The sequence below is a fragment of the Pristiophorus japonicus genome, chromosome 25, assembly GCF_044704955.1.
Source record: "Pristiophorus japonicus isolate sPriJap1 chromosome 25, sPriJap1.hap1, whole genome shotgun sequence".
NCBI classification, from domain to species: Eukaryota; Metazoa; Chordata; class Chondrichthyes; family Pristiophoridae; genus Pristiophorus; species Pristiophorus japonicus.
The window spans coordinates 31,400,629-31,419,000 of NC_092001.1; the positions used below are offsets into that span (position 1 = coordinate 31,400,629).

Consider the following 18,372-nt stretch of genomic DNA (forward strand, 5'->3'; position numbering starts at 1 on the left):
GATTATAGAAGGACGTGACCGGGGCCCAGGAGAGGCATGAGTCTGGGGCCCAGAAGGGGCAAGGGCCTAGGGGCAGCATGGGCCAGCCCAAACTGGTATATTTGTGCTCAGTCCGTGGGCAGCACAGCTGGTCTCCAGTCGTCTGGGGTAATCCTTGCCACTGGACCAAGACCAAGCTCTGTCAAGCCAGTCTGGTGGCTGGTGTGCAACGGCCACCGCAAGTTAAAAAAATCCAAGCACAGACAGCTTCCACCTTTCAAGATGTAGCTCGGGATCTGCAATATTAGGTCCTTCATTAAAACACCTGTGAACTCACTCCTTTTTGGAGTAGAAAGACGTCATCCTCGCTTCCAGGGACTGCCTATGATGATGATGGTTATGGAGAAATCAAATATTCGACACACGGTGTTTGAAATAAGCTGATTTATTAAATATTGAGACAGAACATTAATCTCCAGCTCAGGTACAGGGTTATTCAGAGCAGCAGAAACAAAGTCTAAGTGCCAGAATGAACATGGTTCAGTGCCCAATGGGGGCCCATTATATCCTGTCCCATTCACTGAAGTGATCTTGGGTATTTACCCAGCATTCGCAGCGATAGAGAATGTGCCCAGCCCAGACAACATGGGCCCATTGCGCAGGCGCGAGACCTGGCTGTATTTGGAGCATGCGCGGTGTGTATAATGGCGGTGCGGCTGTGGTGATATGTGCTCCGCAAAACAGCTCATCTCCACGGGGCGGAGGTGAGTAATGGACCAGCGGGTAGCCGGGGAGGCTTCATAAACAACTGGTGCCCGACGGAAGCCAGGAATAACAACCGGAATATCGTCGACTGCAGCCTCGAGGCTTTCTCCCGGTCACAGGCCCAGGGTAACGGCGGCCATCTTTGTACAGGAAGGCAGGGTCAGTCCTCCGCCATGTTAGTTCACAGAGCAGCAAAGCGCATGCGCGGCCATCTTGGTAAAGTAACAACTGAGTTATTTTATTCTCACACCTCGGATTTCTCTCATTGTTCTGAACTCCAAAGTGTATCGTCCCAACCGTCTCAACCTGTCCTCATCAGAGAACCACCTCCTCGCCGGAATTAACCTCTGAACAGCCTCCAATGTAAGTATATCCTTCCTTAAATACACAGTATTCCAGGTGTGGTCTCACCAATACCCTGTACACTTGTAGCAGGACTTCTCTGCTTTTTATTCTATCCCCCTTACAATAAAGGCCAACATTACATTTGCCTTCCTGACTACTTCCTGAACCTGCATACTAACCTTTTTGTGTTTTAGGCACAAACACCTTCAGGTCTCTCTGTCCTGTAGCACTTTGCAATTTTTCTCCATTTAAGTTATAATTTATTTTTCTATTATTTCTGCTAACGTGGATAACCTCACAATTTCCCATATTATACTTCATCTGACAAATTTTTGTCCACTCATTTAGCCTGTCTATCTCCCTTTGCAGATTTTTTGTTTCCTCAATTTGCTTTCTCACCCATCTTTGTATCATCAGCAAACTTGGCTACATTACACTCGGTCCCTTCTTCCAAGTCATTAATATAGATTGTAAATAGTTGAGGACCCAGCACCGATACCTGCGGCACCCCACTGGTTACCATTTGCCAACCGGAAAAAGACCCATTTATCCCGACTCTCTGTTTTCTGTTAGTTAACCAATCCTCTATCCACGCTAATATACTGCCCCCAACCTGATGATATTTTATCTTGTGCAATAATCTCTTATGTGGCACCTTATCAAATGCCTTCTGGAAATCCAAATACACCACATCCACTGGTTCTGCCTTATCCATCCTACTCATTACATCCAGCAAATTTGTCAAACATGATTTCCCTTTCATAAAGCCATGCTGACTCTGCTTGATTGAATCATGCTTTTCCAAATGTCCCGCTACTACTTCCATAATAATGGAATCCAGCATTTTCCCAATAACTGATGTTAAGCTAACTAGTCTATAGTTTCCTGCTTTTTGTCTGCCTCCTTTTTTAGAGAGAGGCTTTACATTTGCAGTTTTCCAATCTTTTGGGACTGCCCCAGAATCCAGGGAATTTTGGTAGATTACAACTAATGTGTCCACTATCTCTGCAGCCACTTCTCTTAAGACCCTACGATGTAAACCATCAGGGCAAGGTGACTTGTCTGCCTTTAGTCCCATTATTTTACCGAGTACTACTTCATTATGCATAGTTATTGTATAAAGTTCTTCCCTCACTATAGCCCCTTGATTATCGACTTCAGTATTAATCTCAGTGACCGAGTGTTTTATTCTTATTAAACTGATCTCTGACTGTTTCTGTCATATATTAACTCCGGCACGGTCCCGGCAAACACTCCCACTCCCTCGTCCCTCCGATGTTGCTGCAGGATTGCTTTTTGAATACTGGCTCATGGAGAGAAACACCCTGCACGGAATGATCCCAAATTGATCATTTCCAAGGGACAAGGCTTGCAGCTTTAATCATTCTCTGTCCTTTCCCCCCAGGCCCAGTTCCTTTGCTCAGATTCTGATAAAAGTAAATTGGGAAAAGTGCACTTTGATTTTTACAGATTGAATTATTGCAGAGAGCTGTGCATGCGTGGTTCAGCCTCGCCCCCTGTGTCAATTCCCAGTGAGCAGAAGAGCACATGCACCCTCTCCTCCCCCAGCCCTGCCTGTGATCGCCATTCACTCAGTGAGTGGAAGAAGATGGTTTAAAACAGCCGGGAATGGAGACACAGTGACCCCGGGGTAAGGCAGTGAGCAGCAGCCTCCTTACAGCAGCACAGCGCTTTGGGAGCGTGTCCGCAGATGGGCTCAGAGATCGGCATTGAGTCCGGGGGGAGTTCAGGGGGAGTCGGGGGCTGTGTGTAAGAGGCAGAGTGGACCAAGAATCAGTGTCAGTGCGTGGTGTGAGTGGGGGAAGGGAGTGGCCATTCTCGGGCTGTGAGTGGACAGTGTGTGTCAAGGGTAACAGAGACAGAATGGGCAGAATCTGCTGTTTACAATCTGCTGCTTTCTCTCTCCAAACCAGGAGTGAACGTTCCTGGTTTAGTTCCCTCAGGGGCTGTGTGTAAGAGGCAGAGTGGATCAGGAACTAGTTCCGGGACATGATGTGAGTGGGGGAAGGGAGAGGCCATTCTCGGGCTGTGTGCGGACAGTGTAAGGTAACAGAGAAAGTAAACCACTCGCTCTTTCAAATCATTGCTGCCGCCTTTCCCCAAATCAGTAGTGAATGTTCCTGATTCAGTTCCAATCTCACCGTGTCTGTTGTTCTTGGACAGTGAGCAGTGGAAACACAGTCTGACAGTGAGGATGTGGGGAATTTCACAAAGTGCATCTATTGCAGGCACCAGGAGAGGAGTGTGGGAGAAGATATTTTAAAGACGGGTTATAATGTTTCGGTGAGCTGAGTTCTCCAGAACCATGTTGCTGGTGGTCGAGAGATATATTGCCACTCCCTCATAATCTCCCCCGCATCCATCTCTTAGAATTACTAATGTTCTCGTATTATTATTCTCAGAGCAAAATTCTTTAGCCAGAACAAATGTGAGCTTTCTTCCACCCGGAATACAAGGAACAGTGCAGTCAGCTCCTTCTCACACACAGTAAGTAGATTATCACTCACAGAGCACAGAGACACAGAACTGGCCTCAATCCTATTGTCACAGGCAGCAGAAGCTGTCAGTCCCACAGTGATCCGAAGTGACAGAGTTACATTGTGAATCTTACAGCCACATGGAGCAGTAGAATCACATGCTGTTTCACCATTGAAACAGATCACACTGACAGGTACATTAAACACCCACACTCACTTGCCAGAAACTGGCAGGTGAAGAATAAAAGACAATCATCTATCAGAAAAAATAGCCAATAGAACGTATAAACCACACTCGCATATCAGAAGATGATGGGTACAGAGCAAAAGCCATATTCATGTTTCAGAATCTGACGGATTCAGTATTTAAACCCCCCGAACATACCAGAAGATGACAGGTGCAGAATAAAACCCACATTCCTGTTCCACAGACTGACAGATACAGTATACAACACACACCCACATATATGAAAGTGACAGTAATAGAATAAAATCCCCACTTGCATACTAGAGAGTGACAGGTAAAGTGTAAATCCCCTGGGCACATATCGGACAACTGAAAGGCAGTAAGTAAAATTGTTACTTGCATCGCAGAAACTGATAGGGGCAGAATAAAACCCACAACCACACATCAGAAAAAATGACAAGGAGAAGGCAAAATCTTCATTCACATATTATAGAAATACAGGTTAAAAGTAAAATTGACTCTCACGTTCTCATACGAGAGACTTGCAAATACAGAGCAAATTTCACACTCGCACAGCAGGAACTGACAGGTACAGTCGAAAACACACAATCAAGTAGCAGGAACAAATAGGTACAATCTAGCATATCAGAAACTGAGAGGCACAGATTACACCTCAACACACGACAAAACCTGACAGTTACAGAAAAATACAAACACTCACATATCAGAGGCTGACATATTACAATCCATATTCCCATAACATAAATTGACATACAGTGACATGCCCTGACTCACGAACCAGTAATTGACAGGTACAGGGTAAAGACCTCTCTTTCATTCCAGAAACTGACAGGGACAAAGGAAAGTCCACTCACAATTAAGCAGAAACTGGCAGTTATAGAGTGAGGCCCACAATCTCATGTCAGAATGTGACAGGTACAAAATAAAACCCAGACTCCCATAATACAAATGGAGAGATACAGAGAAAGGCCCACACTCATAGCAGAGACAGATAGATGCAGAGTGAGACTCAGACTCATTTACCAGAGACCGACCGAGTCACCATAAACACTCACCTCCATAACACAAATTGACAGTTAAAAAGTAAAACGAATACTCTATCAGGAATTGGTGGTACACAGTAAAACAATACTAACATACTGGAGAATGACGGGTATGGAGTAGAGCTCACATTCACATAAGAGATGGACAGATACAGCGCAAAATACACATCACACACCAAGAATGGAAAGAAACATAGAAAATAGGTGCAGGAGTAGGCCATTCGGCCCTTCGAGCCTGCACCGCCATTCAATATGATCATGGCTGTCAATTGCAACTTCAGTACCCCACTCCCGCTTTCTCTCCCTACCCCTTGATCTCCTTAGCCGTAAGGGCCACATCTAATTCCCTCTTGAATATATCCAACGAACTGGACTCCACAACTTTCTGTGGTAGAGCATTGCACAGGTTTAACACTCTCTGGGTGAAAAAGTTTCTCCTCATTTCATTCCGACATGGCTTACCCCTTATCCTTAGACTGTGACCCCTGATTCTGGACTTCTCCAACATCGGGAACATTCTTCCTGCATCTAACCTGTCCAGTCCTGTCATAATTTTATATGTTTCTCTGAGATCCCCTCTCATTCTTCTAAATTCCAGTGAGTGCAAGCCTAGCCGATCCAGTCTTTCTTCATATGTCAGTCCTGCCATCCCGGGAATCAGTCTGGTGAACCTTCACTGCACTCCCTCAATAGCAAGCACGTCCTTGCTCAAATTAAGAGACCAAAACTGCACACCATACTCAAGGTGTGGTCTTACCAAGGCCCTCTACAACTGCAGTAACACCTCCCTGCTCCTACACTCAAATCCTCTTGCTATGAAAGCCAGCCTGCCAGTTGCTTTCTTTACTGCCTGCTGTACCTGCATGCCTACCTTCAGTGACTAATCTACCATGACACCCAGGTCTCTTTGAACCTCCCCTTTTATTAATCTGTCAGCATTCAGGTAATAACCTGCCTTCCTGTTTTTGCCACCAAAGTGGACAACCTCTCATTTATCCACATTATATTGCATCTGCCATGCAATTGCCCATTCACCTAACCTATCCAAGTCAACCTGCAGCCTCTTCGCATCCTCCTCACAGCTCACACTGCCACCCAGCTTTAGTGTCATCTGCAAACTTGGAGATATTACTTTCAATTCCATCGTCTAAATCATTAATATATATTGTAAATAGCTGGGATCCCAGCACTGAATCTTGTGGCACCCCACTAGTCACTGCCTGCCATTCTGAAAAGAATCCGTTTATTCCCACTCTTTGCTTCTATCCACGTCAATACATTACCCCCAATACCATGTGCTTTAATTTTGCACACTATTCTCTGGTGTGGGACCTTGTCAAAAGCCTTTTGAAATTCCAAATACACCACATCCACTGGTTCTCCCTTATCCACTCTACTAGTTACATCCTCAAAAACCTCTAGTAGATTTGTCAATCAGAATTCCCTTTCATAAATCCATGCTGACTTGGACTGATCCTGTCACTGCTTTCCAAATGCTCTGCTATTGCATCTTTAATTGATTCCAGCATTTTCCCCACCACCGATGTCAGGCTAACTGGTCTATAATTCCTAATTTCTCTCTCCCTCCTTTTTTAAACAGTGGGGTTACATTAGCTACCCTCCAATCCATAGGTACTGATCCAGAGTCCATGGAATTTTGAAAAATGACCACCAATGCATCTACTATTTATAGGGCCACTTCTTTAACTACTCTGGGATGCAAACTATCAGACCCTGGGGATTTATCGGCCTTCAGGTTCACTGCAAGCATTTCCTGACGAATAAGGATTTCCCTCAGTTCCTCCTTCTCGGTCCCCTCATATTTTTGGGAGGTTATTCGTGTCTTCCTTACTGAAGACAGGACCAAAGTATTTGTTCAGTTGGTTTGCCATTTCTTTGTTCCCTATTATGAATTCACCTGATTCTGACTGCAAGGGGCCTACATTAGACTTCACTAATCTTTTTCTCTTCACATATCTATAGAAGCTTTTGCTGTCAGTTTTTATGTTCCCTGCAAGCTTACTCTCATATTCTAGTTTCCTCCTCCTAATTGCACCCTTAGTCCTCCTCTGCTGAATTCTAAATTTCTCCCAGTCCTCAGGTTTGCTGCTTTTTCTGGCCAATTTATATGCCTCTTCCTTGGATTTAACACTGTCCCTAATTTCCCTTGTTAGCCACGATTGAGCCACCTTTCCTGTTGTATTTTTACGCCAGACAGGGATGTACAATAGTTGTAATTCATCCATGTGATCTTTAAGTGTCTGCCATTGCCTATCCACCGTCAACCCTTTAAGTATCATTCGCCAGTTTATCCCAGCCAAATCACGTCTCATACCATTGAAGTTTCCTTTAAGCTCCGGACCCTAGTCTCTGAGTTAACTGGGTTGCTCTCCATCTGAATGAAGATAACTGGGTTGCTCTCCATCTGAATGAAGAATTCTACCATATTGTGGTCACGCTTCCCCAAGGAGCCTCACATGACCAGATTGCTAATTAATCCTCTCTCGTTACACAAAACCCAGTCTAGGATGGCCTGCTCACCCGTAGGTTCCTCGACATATTGGTCGAGAAAACAATCTCTGAAACACTCTAGGAAATGTTCCACCACAGTATTGCTACAAGTTTGGTTAGCCCAATCAATATGTAGGTTGTCACCCATGATAACTGCTATACACTTATTGCACATGTCCTTAATTTCCTGTTTGATGCCATCCCCAACCTCCCTACTATTGTTTGGTGGTCTGTACACAACCACAACTAACGTTTTCTGCCGTTTGGTGTTTCACAGCTCTACCCATATAGATTCCACATTATCCCAGCCAATGTCCTTCCTTACTATTGCATTAACCTCCTCTTCAACCATTAACGCTACCCCACATCCTTTTGCTTTCTGCCTATTCTTCCTGAATATTGCATACCCCTGGATGTTATGTTCCCAGCTTTGGTTACTCTGGAGCCATGTCTCTGTAATCCCAATTACATCATATCCGTTAACAGCTATCTGTGCAGTTAATTCGTCCACCTTATATCGAATACTTCTCGCTTTGAGAATCAGAGCCTTTAGGCTTGTTTTTTTAACACTCTTTGTCCCTTTAGAATTATGTTGTAATGTGACCCTTTTTGATACAGAATGAAACCCACAGGCAATTACCAGAAATTGACATGTACAGGATAAAATCCACCTCTCGTATCAGAAACTAACATACAGAGTAAAATCCTCATCCACATACCAGAGATGGACAGATAGAGTCAAATCCACACTCCCGTACCAGACACCAACTACATAAGAAAATAAGAACAAAAGAAAAAGGAGCAGGAGTAGGCCATACGGCCCTTCGAGAGTGCTCCGCCATTTAATACGATCATGGCTGATCCGATCGTGGACTCAGCTTCACTTCCCTGCCCGTTCCCCATAACCCCTTATTCCCTTATCGATTAAGACACTGTCTATCTCTGTCTTAAATATATTCAATGTCCCAGCTTACACAGCTCTCTGAGGCAGCGAGTTCCACAAGTTTACAACCCTCTGAGAGAAGAAATTCCTCCTCCTCTCAGTTTTAAATGGGGGGGGCCCTTATTCTAAGTTTATGCTCCCTAGTTCTAGTCTCCCCTATCAGTGAAAACATCCTCTCTGCGACTACCTTGTCAAGCCCCCTCATAATCTTATACGTTTCGATAAATCACCTTTCATTCATTCTTCTGAATTCAATGAGTAGAGGCCCAACCTCCTCAACATTTTCTCATAAGTCAACCCCTCATCTCCGGAATCAACCTAGTGAACCCTCTCTCAACTTCCTCCAAAGCAAGTATATCCTTTCAAAAATATGGAAACCAAAACTGCATGCAGTATTCCAGGTGTGGCCTCACCAATAATCTGTATAACTGTAGCAAGCCCTCCCTGCTTTTATACTCCAGCCCCTTTGCAATAAAGGAAAAGATTGCATTGGCCTTCCTGATCACTTGCTGTCCCTGCATATTAACCTTTTGTGTTTCATGCACAAGTACCCCCAGGTCCCGTTGTACTGCAGCACTTTGCAATCTTTCTCCATTCAAATAATAACTTGATCTTTGATTTTTTTTCTGCCATCGTGCATCACTTCACACTTTCCTACATTATACTCCATCTGCCAAATTATTGCCCACTTACTTAGCCTGTCTATGTCCTTTTGCAGATTTTTTGTGTCCTCCTCACACTTTGCTTTTCCTCCCATCTTTGTATCATCAGCAAACTTGGCTACGTTACATAGAAACATAGAAAATAAGTGCAGGAGTAGGCAATTCGGCCCTTCTAGCCTGCACCGCCATTCAATGAGTTCATGGCTGAACATGCAACTTCAGTACCCACTTCCTGCTTTCTCGCCATATCCCTTGATTCCCCTCGTAGTAAGGACTTCATCTAACTCCTTTTTGAATATATTTAGTGAACTGGCCTCAACTACTTTCTGTGGTAGAGAATTCCACAGGTTCACCACTCTCTGGGTGAAGAAGTTTCTCCTCATCTCAGTCCTAAATGGCTTACCCCTTATCCTTAGACTGTGACCCCTGGTTCTGGCCTTCCCCAACATTGGGAACATTCTTTCTGCATCTAACCTGTCTAAACACATCAGAATTTTAAACATTTCTATGAGGTCCCCTCTCATTCTTCTGAACTCCAGTGAATACAAGCCCAGTTGATCCAGTCTTTCTTGATAGGTCAGTCCCGCCATCCCGGGAATCAGTCTGGTGAACCTTCGCTGCATTCCCTCAATAGCAAGAATGTCCTTCCTCAGGTAAGGAGACCAAAACTGCACACAATACTCCAGGTCTGGCCTCACCAAGGCCTTCTACAACTGTAGCAACTCCTCCCTGCCCCTGTACTCAAATCCCCTCGCTATGAAGGCCAACATGCCATTTGCTTTCTTAACCGCCTGCTGTACCTGCATGCCAACCTTCAATGACTGATGTACCATGACACCCAGGTCTCGTTGCACCTCCCCTTTTCCTAATCTGTCACCATTCAGATAATAGTCTGTCTCTCTGTTTTTACGACCAAAGTGGATAACCTCACATTTATCCACATTATACTTCATCTGCCATGCATTTGCCCACTTACCTAACATATCCAAGTCACTCTGCAGCCTCATAGCATCCTCCTCGCAGCTCACACTGCCATCCAACTTAGTGTCATCCGCAAATTTGGAGATACTACATTTAATCCCCTCATCTAAATCATTAATGTGCAATGTAAACAGCTGGGGCCCCAGCACAGAACCTTGCGGCACCCCACTAGTCACTGCCTGCCATTCTGAAAATTACACATTTACTTCTACACTTTGCTTCCTGTCTGACAACCAGTTCTTAATCCACGTCAGCACGTTACCCCCAATCCCATGTGCTTTAACTTTGCACATTAATCTCTCGTGTGGGACCTTGTCGAAAGCCTTCTGAAAGTCCAAATATACCACATCAACTGGTTCTCCCTTGTCCACTCTACTGGAAACATCCTCACAAAATTCCAGAAGATTTGTCAAGCATGATTTCCCTTTCACAAATCGATGCTGACTTGGACCTATCATGTCACCTCTTTCCAAATACGCTGATATGACATCCTTAATAATTGATTCCATCATTTAACCCACTACTGAGGTCAGGCTGACCGGTCTATAATTCCCTGTTTTATCTCTCCCTCCTTATTTAAAAAGTGGGGTTACATTGGCAACCCTCCACTCCATAGGAACTGATCCAGAGTCTATGAAATGTTGGAAAATGACTGTCAATGCATCTGCTATTTCCAAGGCCACCTCATTAAGTACTCTGGGATGCAGTCCATCAGGCCCTGGGGATTTATCGGCCTTCAATCCCATCAATATCTCCAACACAATTTCCCGACTAATAAGGCTTTCCCTCAGTTCCTCCTTCTTACGAGACCCACTAACCCCTTTTATATCCGGAAGGTTGTTTGTGTCCTCCTTCATGAATACCGAACCAAAGTACTTGTTCAATTGGTCTGCCATTTCTTTGTTCCCCGTTATGACTTCCCCTGATTCTGACGGCAGGGGGACCTACGTTTGACTTTATGAACCTTTTTCTCTTTACATATCTATCGAAACTTTTGCAGTCTGTCTTAATGTTCCCTGCAAGCATTCTTCTCGTACTCCATTTTCCTTGCCCGAATCAAACCCTTTGTCCTCCTCTGGTGAGTTCTAAATTTATCCCAGTCCCCAGGTTCACTGCTATTTCTGGCCAATTTGTATGCCACTTCTTTGGCTTTAATACTTTCCCTGATTTTCCTTGATAGCCACGGTTGAGCCACCTTCCCTTTTTTATTTTTACGCCAGACAGGAATGTACAATTATTGTAGTTCATCCAAGCGGTCTCTAAATTTCGGCAATTGCACATCCCCAGTCAACCCCTTCAGTATCATTCGCCAATCTATCCTAGCCAATTCATGCCTCATACCTTCAAAGTTACCCTTCTTTAAGTTCTGGACCATGGTCTCTGAATTAACTGTTTCATTCTCCATCCTAATGCAGAATTCCACCATATTATGGTCACTCTTCCCCAAGGGGCCTCGCACAACGAGATTGCTAATTAATCCTCTCTCATTACACAACACCGAGTCTAAGATGGCCTTCCCCATAGTTGGTTCCTCGACATATTGGTCTAGAAAACCATCCCTTATGCACTCCAGGAAATCCTCCTCCACTGTATTGCTTCCAGTTTGGTGAGCCCAATCTATGTGCATATTAAAGTCACCATTATAACTGCTGCACCTTTATTGCATGCACTCCTAATTTCCTGTTTGATGCCCTCCCAAACATCACCCTACTGTTTGGAGGTCTGTACACAACTCCCACTAACGTTTTTTGCCCTTTGGTGTTCTGCAGCTCTACCCATATAGATCCCACATCATCCAAGCTAATGTCCTTCCTAACTATTGCATTAATCTCCTCTTTAACCAGCAATGCTACCCCACCTCCTTTTCCTTTTATTCTATCCTTCCTGAATGTTGAATACCCCTGGATGTTGAGTTCCCAGCCCTGATCATCCTGGAGCCACGTCTCTGTAATCCCAATCACATCATATCTGTTAACATCTATTTGCACAGTTAATTCATCCACCTTATTACGGATACTCCTTGCATTAAGGCACAAAGCCTTCAGGCTTGTTTTTTTAACACCCTTTGTCCTTTTAGAATTTTGCTGTACAGTGGCCCCTCGGTCCCTTCTTCCAAGTCGTTAATATAGATTGTAAATAGTTGGGGTCCCAGCACTGATCCCTGCGGCACCCCACTCATTACTGATTGCCAACCCGAGAAGAACCATTTACCCAGACCCTCTGTTGTCTGTTAGTTAGCCAATCCTCTATCCATGCTAATATATTACCCCCAGCCCCGTGAACTTTTATCTTGTGCACTAACCTTTTATGTGGCACCTTGTCAAATGCCTTCTGGAAGTCCAAATACAACACACCCACTTTATCCACCCTGGCCCATGATGTGAAGTGGAACATAATTCATCGAAAGCACCTCTGACAGTGTTGAACGGAAACTGACCGAACAAATGTGAAAAATGAATTACTGAATGTTTGGTATTGTACAAGACAAAAATAGAAAGAATGCATTTCTTCCAAATGTCCAGGCCTGGTCTGAATGATGGATTAGTGATTTTGAGATGAGATAAAATTATAACTTTTGCATACTGTTTAAAAATAGACTGATATTTGAGGACAAAAATATTTCATTTCAGAATTTTTTTCAACATGGTACAAGCAGAGAAGGAGTTTGATGACATATGCCATTGCCTAATAGTGAACTGATTTAGTTGGCTACTATTGCATATTTTCTTCAAATTTTTTAAAGTTTTCATTTGCTGTGTATTTCCACCTGTTTTGAATAACACCAAAAATGAAAATAATCATAGCATTTAGGATAAGGGGTAGGCCATTTAGGACTGAGATGAGGAGAAACTTCTTCACTCAGTGAGTTGTTAACCTGTGGAATTCCCTGCAGCAGAGAGTTGTTGAGGCCAGTTCACTGGATACATTCAAGAGGGAGTTAGATATGGCTCTTACGGTTAAGGGGATCAAGAGGTATGGAGAGAAAGCAGGAAAGGGGTACTGAGGGAATGATCAGCCATGATATTGAATGGCGGTGCAGGCTCGAAGGGCCGAATGGCCTTCTGCACCTATTTTTCTATGTTTCTATGTTCGTTACATGCTCAAAAAGTTCCAGCAAATTTGTCAAACTTAACTTCCCCGTCATAAATACATGCTGACTCAACCTGACCGAATTATGTTTTTCCAAATGTCATGCTAATGCTTCTTTAAGAATGAACTCTTCAACATTTTCCCAACCACAGATGTTAGGCTAACTGGTCTATAGTTTCCTGCTTTTTGTCTGCCTCCTTTTTAACCGAGTGCGGCTCTCGGTCCCCGGGCAGCGCCGAGTGCGGCTCTCGGTCCCCGGGCAGCGCCGAGTGCGGCTCTCGGTCCCCGGGCAGCGCCGAGTGCGGCTCTCGGTCCCCGGGCAGCGCCGAGTGCGGCTCTCGGTCCCCGGGCAGCGCCGAGTGCGGCTCTCGGTCCCCGGGCAGCGCCGAGTGCGGCTCTCGGTCCCCGGGCAGCGCCGAGTGCGGCTCTCGGTCCCCGGGCAGCGCCGCGTGCGGCTCTCGGTCCCCGGGCAGCGGCGAGTGCGGCTCTCGGTCCCCGGTCAGCGCCGCGTGCGGCTGTCGGTCCCCGGGCAGCGCCGAGTGCGGCTCTCGGTCCCCGGGCAGCGCCGAGTGCGGCTCTCGGTCCCCGGGCAGCGCCGAGTGCGGCTCTCGGTCCCCGGGCAGCGCCGAGTGCGGCTCTCGGTCCCCGGGCAGCGCCGAGTGCGGCTCTCGGTCCCCGGGCAGCGCCGAGTGCGGCTCTCGGTCCCCGGGCAGCGCCGCGTGCGGCTCTCGGTCCCCGGGCAGCGCCGCGTGCGGCTCTCGGTCCCCGGGCAGCGCCGCGTGCGGCTCTCGGTCCCCGGGCAGCGCCGAGTGCGGCTCTCGGTCCCCGGGCAGCGCCGAGTGCGGCTCTCGGTCCCCGGGCAGCGCCGAGTGCGGCACTCGGTCCCCGGGCAGCGCCGAGTGCGGCTCTCGGTCCCCGGGCAGCGCCGCGTGCGGCACTCGGTCCCCGGGCAGCGCCGCGTGCGGCTCTCGGTCCCCGGGCAGCGCCGAGTGCGGCTCTCGGTCCCCGGGCAGCGCCGCGTGCGGCCCTCGGTCCCCGGGCAGCGCCGCGTGCGGCCCTCGGTCCCCGGGCAGCGCCGCGTGCGGCCCTCGGTCCCCGGGCAGCGCCGCGTGCGGCCCTCGGTCCCCGGGCAGCGCCGCGTGCGGCCCTCGGTCCCCGGGCAGCGCCGCGTGCGGCCCTCGGTCCCCGGGCAGCGCCGCGTGCGGCCCTCGGTCCCCGGGCAGCGCCGAGTGCGGCCCTCGGTCCCCGGGCAGCGCCGCGTGCGGCCCTCGGTCCCCGGGCAGCGCCGAGTGCGGCCCTCGGTCCCCGGGCAGCGCCGAGTGCGGCCCTCGGTCCCCGGGCAGCGCCGAGTGCGGCCCTCGGTCCCCGGGCAGCGCCGAGTGCGGCCCTCGGTCCCCGGGCAGCGCCGAGTGCGGCCCTCGGTCCCCGGGCAGCGCCGAGTGCGGCCCTCGGTCCCCGGGCAGCGCCGAGTGCGGCCCTCGGTCCCCGGGCAGCGCCGAGTGCGGCCCTCGGTCCCCGGGCAGCGCCGAGTGCGGCCCTCGGTCCCCGGGCAGCGCCGAGTGCGGCCCTCGGTCCCCGGGCAGCGCCGAGTGCGGCCCTCGGTCCCCGGGCAGCGCCGAGTGCGGCCCTCGGTCCCCGGGCAGCGCCGAGTGCGGCCCTCGGTCCCCGGGCAGCGCCGAGTGCGGCCCTCGGTCCCCGGGCAGCGCCGAGTGCGGCCCTCGGTCCCCGGGCAGCGCCGAGTGCGGCCCTCGGTCCCCGGGCAGCGCCGAGTGCGGCCCTCGGTCCCCGGGCAGCGCCGAGTGCGGCCCTCGGTCCCCGGGCAGCGCCGAGTGCGGCCCTCGGTCCCCGGGCAGCGCCGAGTGCGGCCCTCGGTCCCCGGGCAGCGCCGAGTGCGGCCCTCGGTCCCCGGGCAGCGCCGAGTGCGGCCCTCGGTCCCCGGGCAGCGCCTAGTGCCGCCCTCGGTCCCCGGGCAGCGCCGAGTGCCGCCCTCGGTCCCCGGGCAGCGCCGAGTGCCGCCCTCGGTCCCCGGGCAGCGCCGAGTGCCGCCCTCGGTCCCCGGGCAGCGCCGAGTGCGGCCCTCGGTCCCCGGGCAGCGCCGAGTGCGGCTCTCGGTCCCCGGGCAGCGCCGCGCGCGGCTCTCGGTCCCCGGGCAGCGCCGAGCGCGGCTCTCGGTCCCCGGGCAGCGCCGAGCGCGGCTCTCGGTCCCCGGGCAGCGCCGAGCGCGGCTCTCGGTCCCCGGGCAGCGCCGAGCGCGGCTCTCGGTCCCCGGGCAGCGCCGAGCGCGGCTCTCGGTCCCCGGGCAGCGCCGAGCGCGGCTCTCGGTCCCCGGGCAGCGGCGAGCGCGGCTCTCGGTCCCCGGGCAGCGCCGAGCGCGGCTCTCGGACCCCGGGCAGCGGCGAGCGCGGCTCTCGGTCCCCGGGAAGCGCCGAGCGCGGCTCTCGGTCCCCGGTCAGCGCCGAGCGCGGCTCTCGGTCCCCGGTCAGCGCCGAGCGCGGCTCTCGGTCCCCGGGCAGCGCCGAGCGCGGCTCTCGGTCCCCGGGCAGCGCCGCGTGCGGCTCTCGGTCCCCGGGCAGCGCCGCGTGCGGCTCTCGGTCCCCGGGCAGCGCCGAGTGCGGCTCTCGGTCCCCGGGCAGCGCCGAGTGCGGCTCTCGGTCCCCGGGCAGCGCCGAGTGCGGCTCTCGGTCCCCGGGCAGCGCCGAGTGCCCCTCTCGGTCCCCGGGCAGCGCCGAGTGCGGCTCTCGGTCCCCGGGCAGCGCCGAGTGCCCCTCTCGGTCCCCGGGCAGCGCCGAGTGCGGCTCTCGGTCCCCGGGCAGCGCCGAGTGCCCCTCTCGGTCCCCGGGCAGCGCCGAGTGCCCCTCTCGGTCCCCGGGCAGCGCCGAGTGCGGCTCTCGGTCCCCGGGCAGCGCCGAGTGCGGCTCTCGGTCCCCGGGCAGCGCCGAGTGCGGCTCTCGGTCCCCGGGCAGCGCCGAGTGCCCCTCTCGGTCCCCGGGCAGCGCCGAGTGCGGCTCTCGGTCCCCGGGCAGCGCCGAGTGCCCCTCTCGGTCCCCGGGCAGCGCCGAGTGCGGCTCTCGGTCCCCGGGCAGCGCCGAGTGCGGCTCTCGGTCCCCGGGCAGCGCCACCGGGCCCAGCACCAGCAACCCACGGGGGCAGCACCTCCCCCACACCAGGAATACAACAACTTACATTTATACAGCAGGCGCAGCAATTCCCAGCCGCTCTGTATCAGGTGGGCGCTGGATGTGGAAGTTACTCCCTGGCCTCCTGTGTGGGTCTGTTTGTTACATCAGTTTGAGCTGGATGCAGAGGGGGGTGAAGCTGCTGGGTTTCACCCCCAGTATTTCTGGGCCCAGTGGGAACAACAATTTCCCATGTGGGCCTGTCGAGGGAGGTGGTTTCCCTTCCCTGAAGGACAGCAGTGACCCAGATGTGTTATTACGACAATCCGGCAGCTTTCATGGTCACTTTTTTCTAGTGCTGGCCCCACAAATGATCAGATTCATTAAGCTCAATTTCACAACCTGCCTTTGTGTTTTTGTGGGTTCTCTCTCACACTCACTTTTCCTGTTTGAAATTCACTGTACAAGGTGTTAAAAGGGGAGGATTTGTCGACTGGAAGCTCAAACCAAACATCACCTCAAGATCTGACAGTCACTCACTACATCGGAACTGGAATATCATCAGCTTTTGACCATGGAAGCAGAAGGCACCATTCGCAGTGGGGAGAAATGGTACACATGCTCTGTGTGTGGACAAGGCTTCAGTCAAACTGGAGAGACACAAGTGCAGTCACACTGGGGAGAAACCGTGCAAATGTGGGAATTGTGGGAAACGATTCAACTACCCATCCCAGCTGGAAACACATCGGCGATTTCACACTGGGGAGAGGCCGTTCACCTGCTCCGACTGTCGGAAGGGATTCACGACATCATCCGACCTGCTGAGACACCAGCGAGTTCACAATGGGCAGAGACTGTTCAGCTGCTCTGACTGTGGGAAGGGATTCACTACATCATCCCATCTTCTGAGACACCAGCGAGTTCACACTGGGGAGAAGCCATTCAGCTGCTCTGAATGTGAGAATGGATTCACTGCATCATCCAACCTGCTGACACACCAGCGAGTTCACACTGGGGAGAGGCCGTTCACCTGCTCCGACTGTGTGAAGGGATTCATTACATCATCATCTTCTGAGACATCAGCGAGTTCACACTGGGGAGAGGCCGTTCACCTGCTCCGACTGTGTGAAGGGATTCATTACATCATCATCTTCTGAGACATCAGCGAGTTCACACTGGGGAGAGGCCGTTCACCTGCTCCGAGTGTGGAAAGGGATTCACTACATCATCCTACCTGCTAACACACCAGCGAGTTCACACTGGGGAGAGGCCATTCACCTGCTCTGAGTGTGGCAAGGGATTCACTCTGTCAGGCAACCTGCTGAGACATCAGCGAGTTCACAAGTGACTGCAGGGGTTGGATTCTGCTGTTATTCACATCCCGGACTAAATCGTGTTCATTCTGACAGTTGGGGTTTATAACTCCTGTAACACTGATGGTAATAACTCCTGAAATCGACTGGAGTTTAATATTTGTGATATAGACATATAAATTAGTGTTGCTTTCAACACATTGCTGTGGATTTTTGTCTTTCTCACCTGAGTGTTGAGCATCACCTGGCTGGAGCTGAGAAAGGACATTCTGTGGGGAGGATCTTACAGTGGGATCAGAATTTCAGCCTGGACACTGACCTTCAGGGCCACAGTAAGATCACCTCATTCTTCTGAACTCCAATATGTTTAGTCCAACCTACTCAACCATAAGTCAATCCCCTCATCTCTGGAATCAACTCTGAAATCTGCAACAGACATGAGCAAGGACCTGAGGCTAATTAAATGACACATATTTCATTACAGACAAGGTTACACTGGGAGAAATGTTCAGTTAGAACATAATAAATAGGAGCCGGAGTAGGTCATTTGAACCCTCAGGCCTGCTCCGCCATTCAATAAGATCATGGCTGATCTGATCATGGACTCAGTTCCACTTCCCTGCCCGCTCACCATAATCCTTTACTCATTTATCGCTCAAAGATCTGTCTATTTCCGCCTTAAATATATTCGAAGACCCAGCCTCCACAGCTCTCCTGGGCAGAGAATTCCACAGATTTACAACCCTCAGAGAATAAATTCCTTGTCTCAGTTTTAATTGGGTGGCCGCTTATTCTAAGACTATGTCCCCTAGTTTTAGTTTCCCGTGTAAGTGGAAATATCCTCTCTGCATCCACCTTGTTGAATCCCCTCATTATCTTATATTTCGATAAAATCACCTCTCATATTTCTGAACTCCA

The 18,372-nt window shown here is 50.5% G+C and overlaps 1 long non-coding RNA gene across 2 annotated transcripts in view; it reads left to right on the forward strand.

The window, feature by feature from the left end:
* The first annotated feature begins 755 nt into the window (after positions 1–755).
* The window catches only part of LOC139238089 (uncharacterized), a 53,231-nt gene continuing 35,614 nt past the window's right edge, over positions 756–18,372 (forward strand). The window contains exon 1 of one of the 2 annotated variants that reach the window (XR_011588569.1): positions 756–1,107. This is a non-coding gene — a long non-coding RNA (uncharacterized lncRNA). Of the gene's footprint in view, positions 1,108–3,516; positions 3,598–18,372 lie in introns of those variants that run through there. The other variant, XR_011588568.1, reaches the window with a different exon arrangement.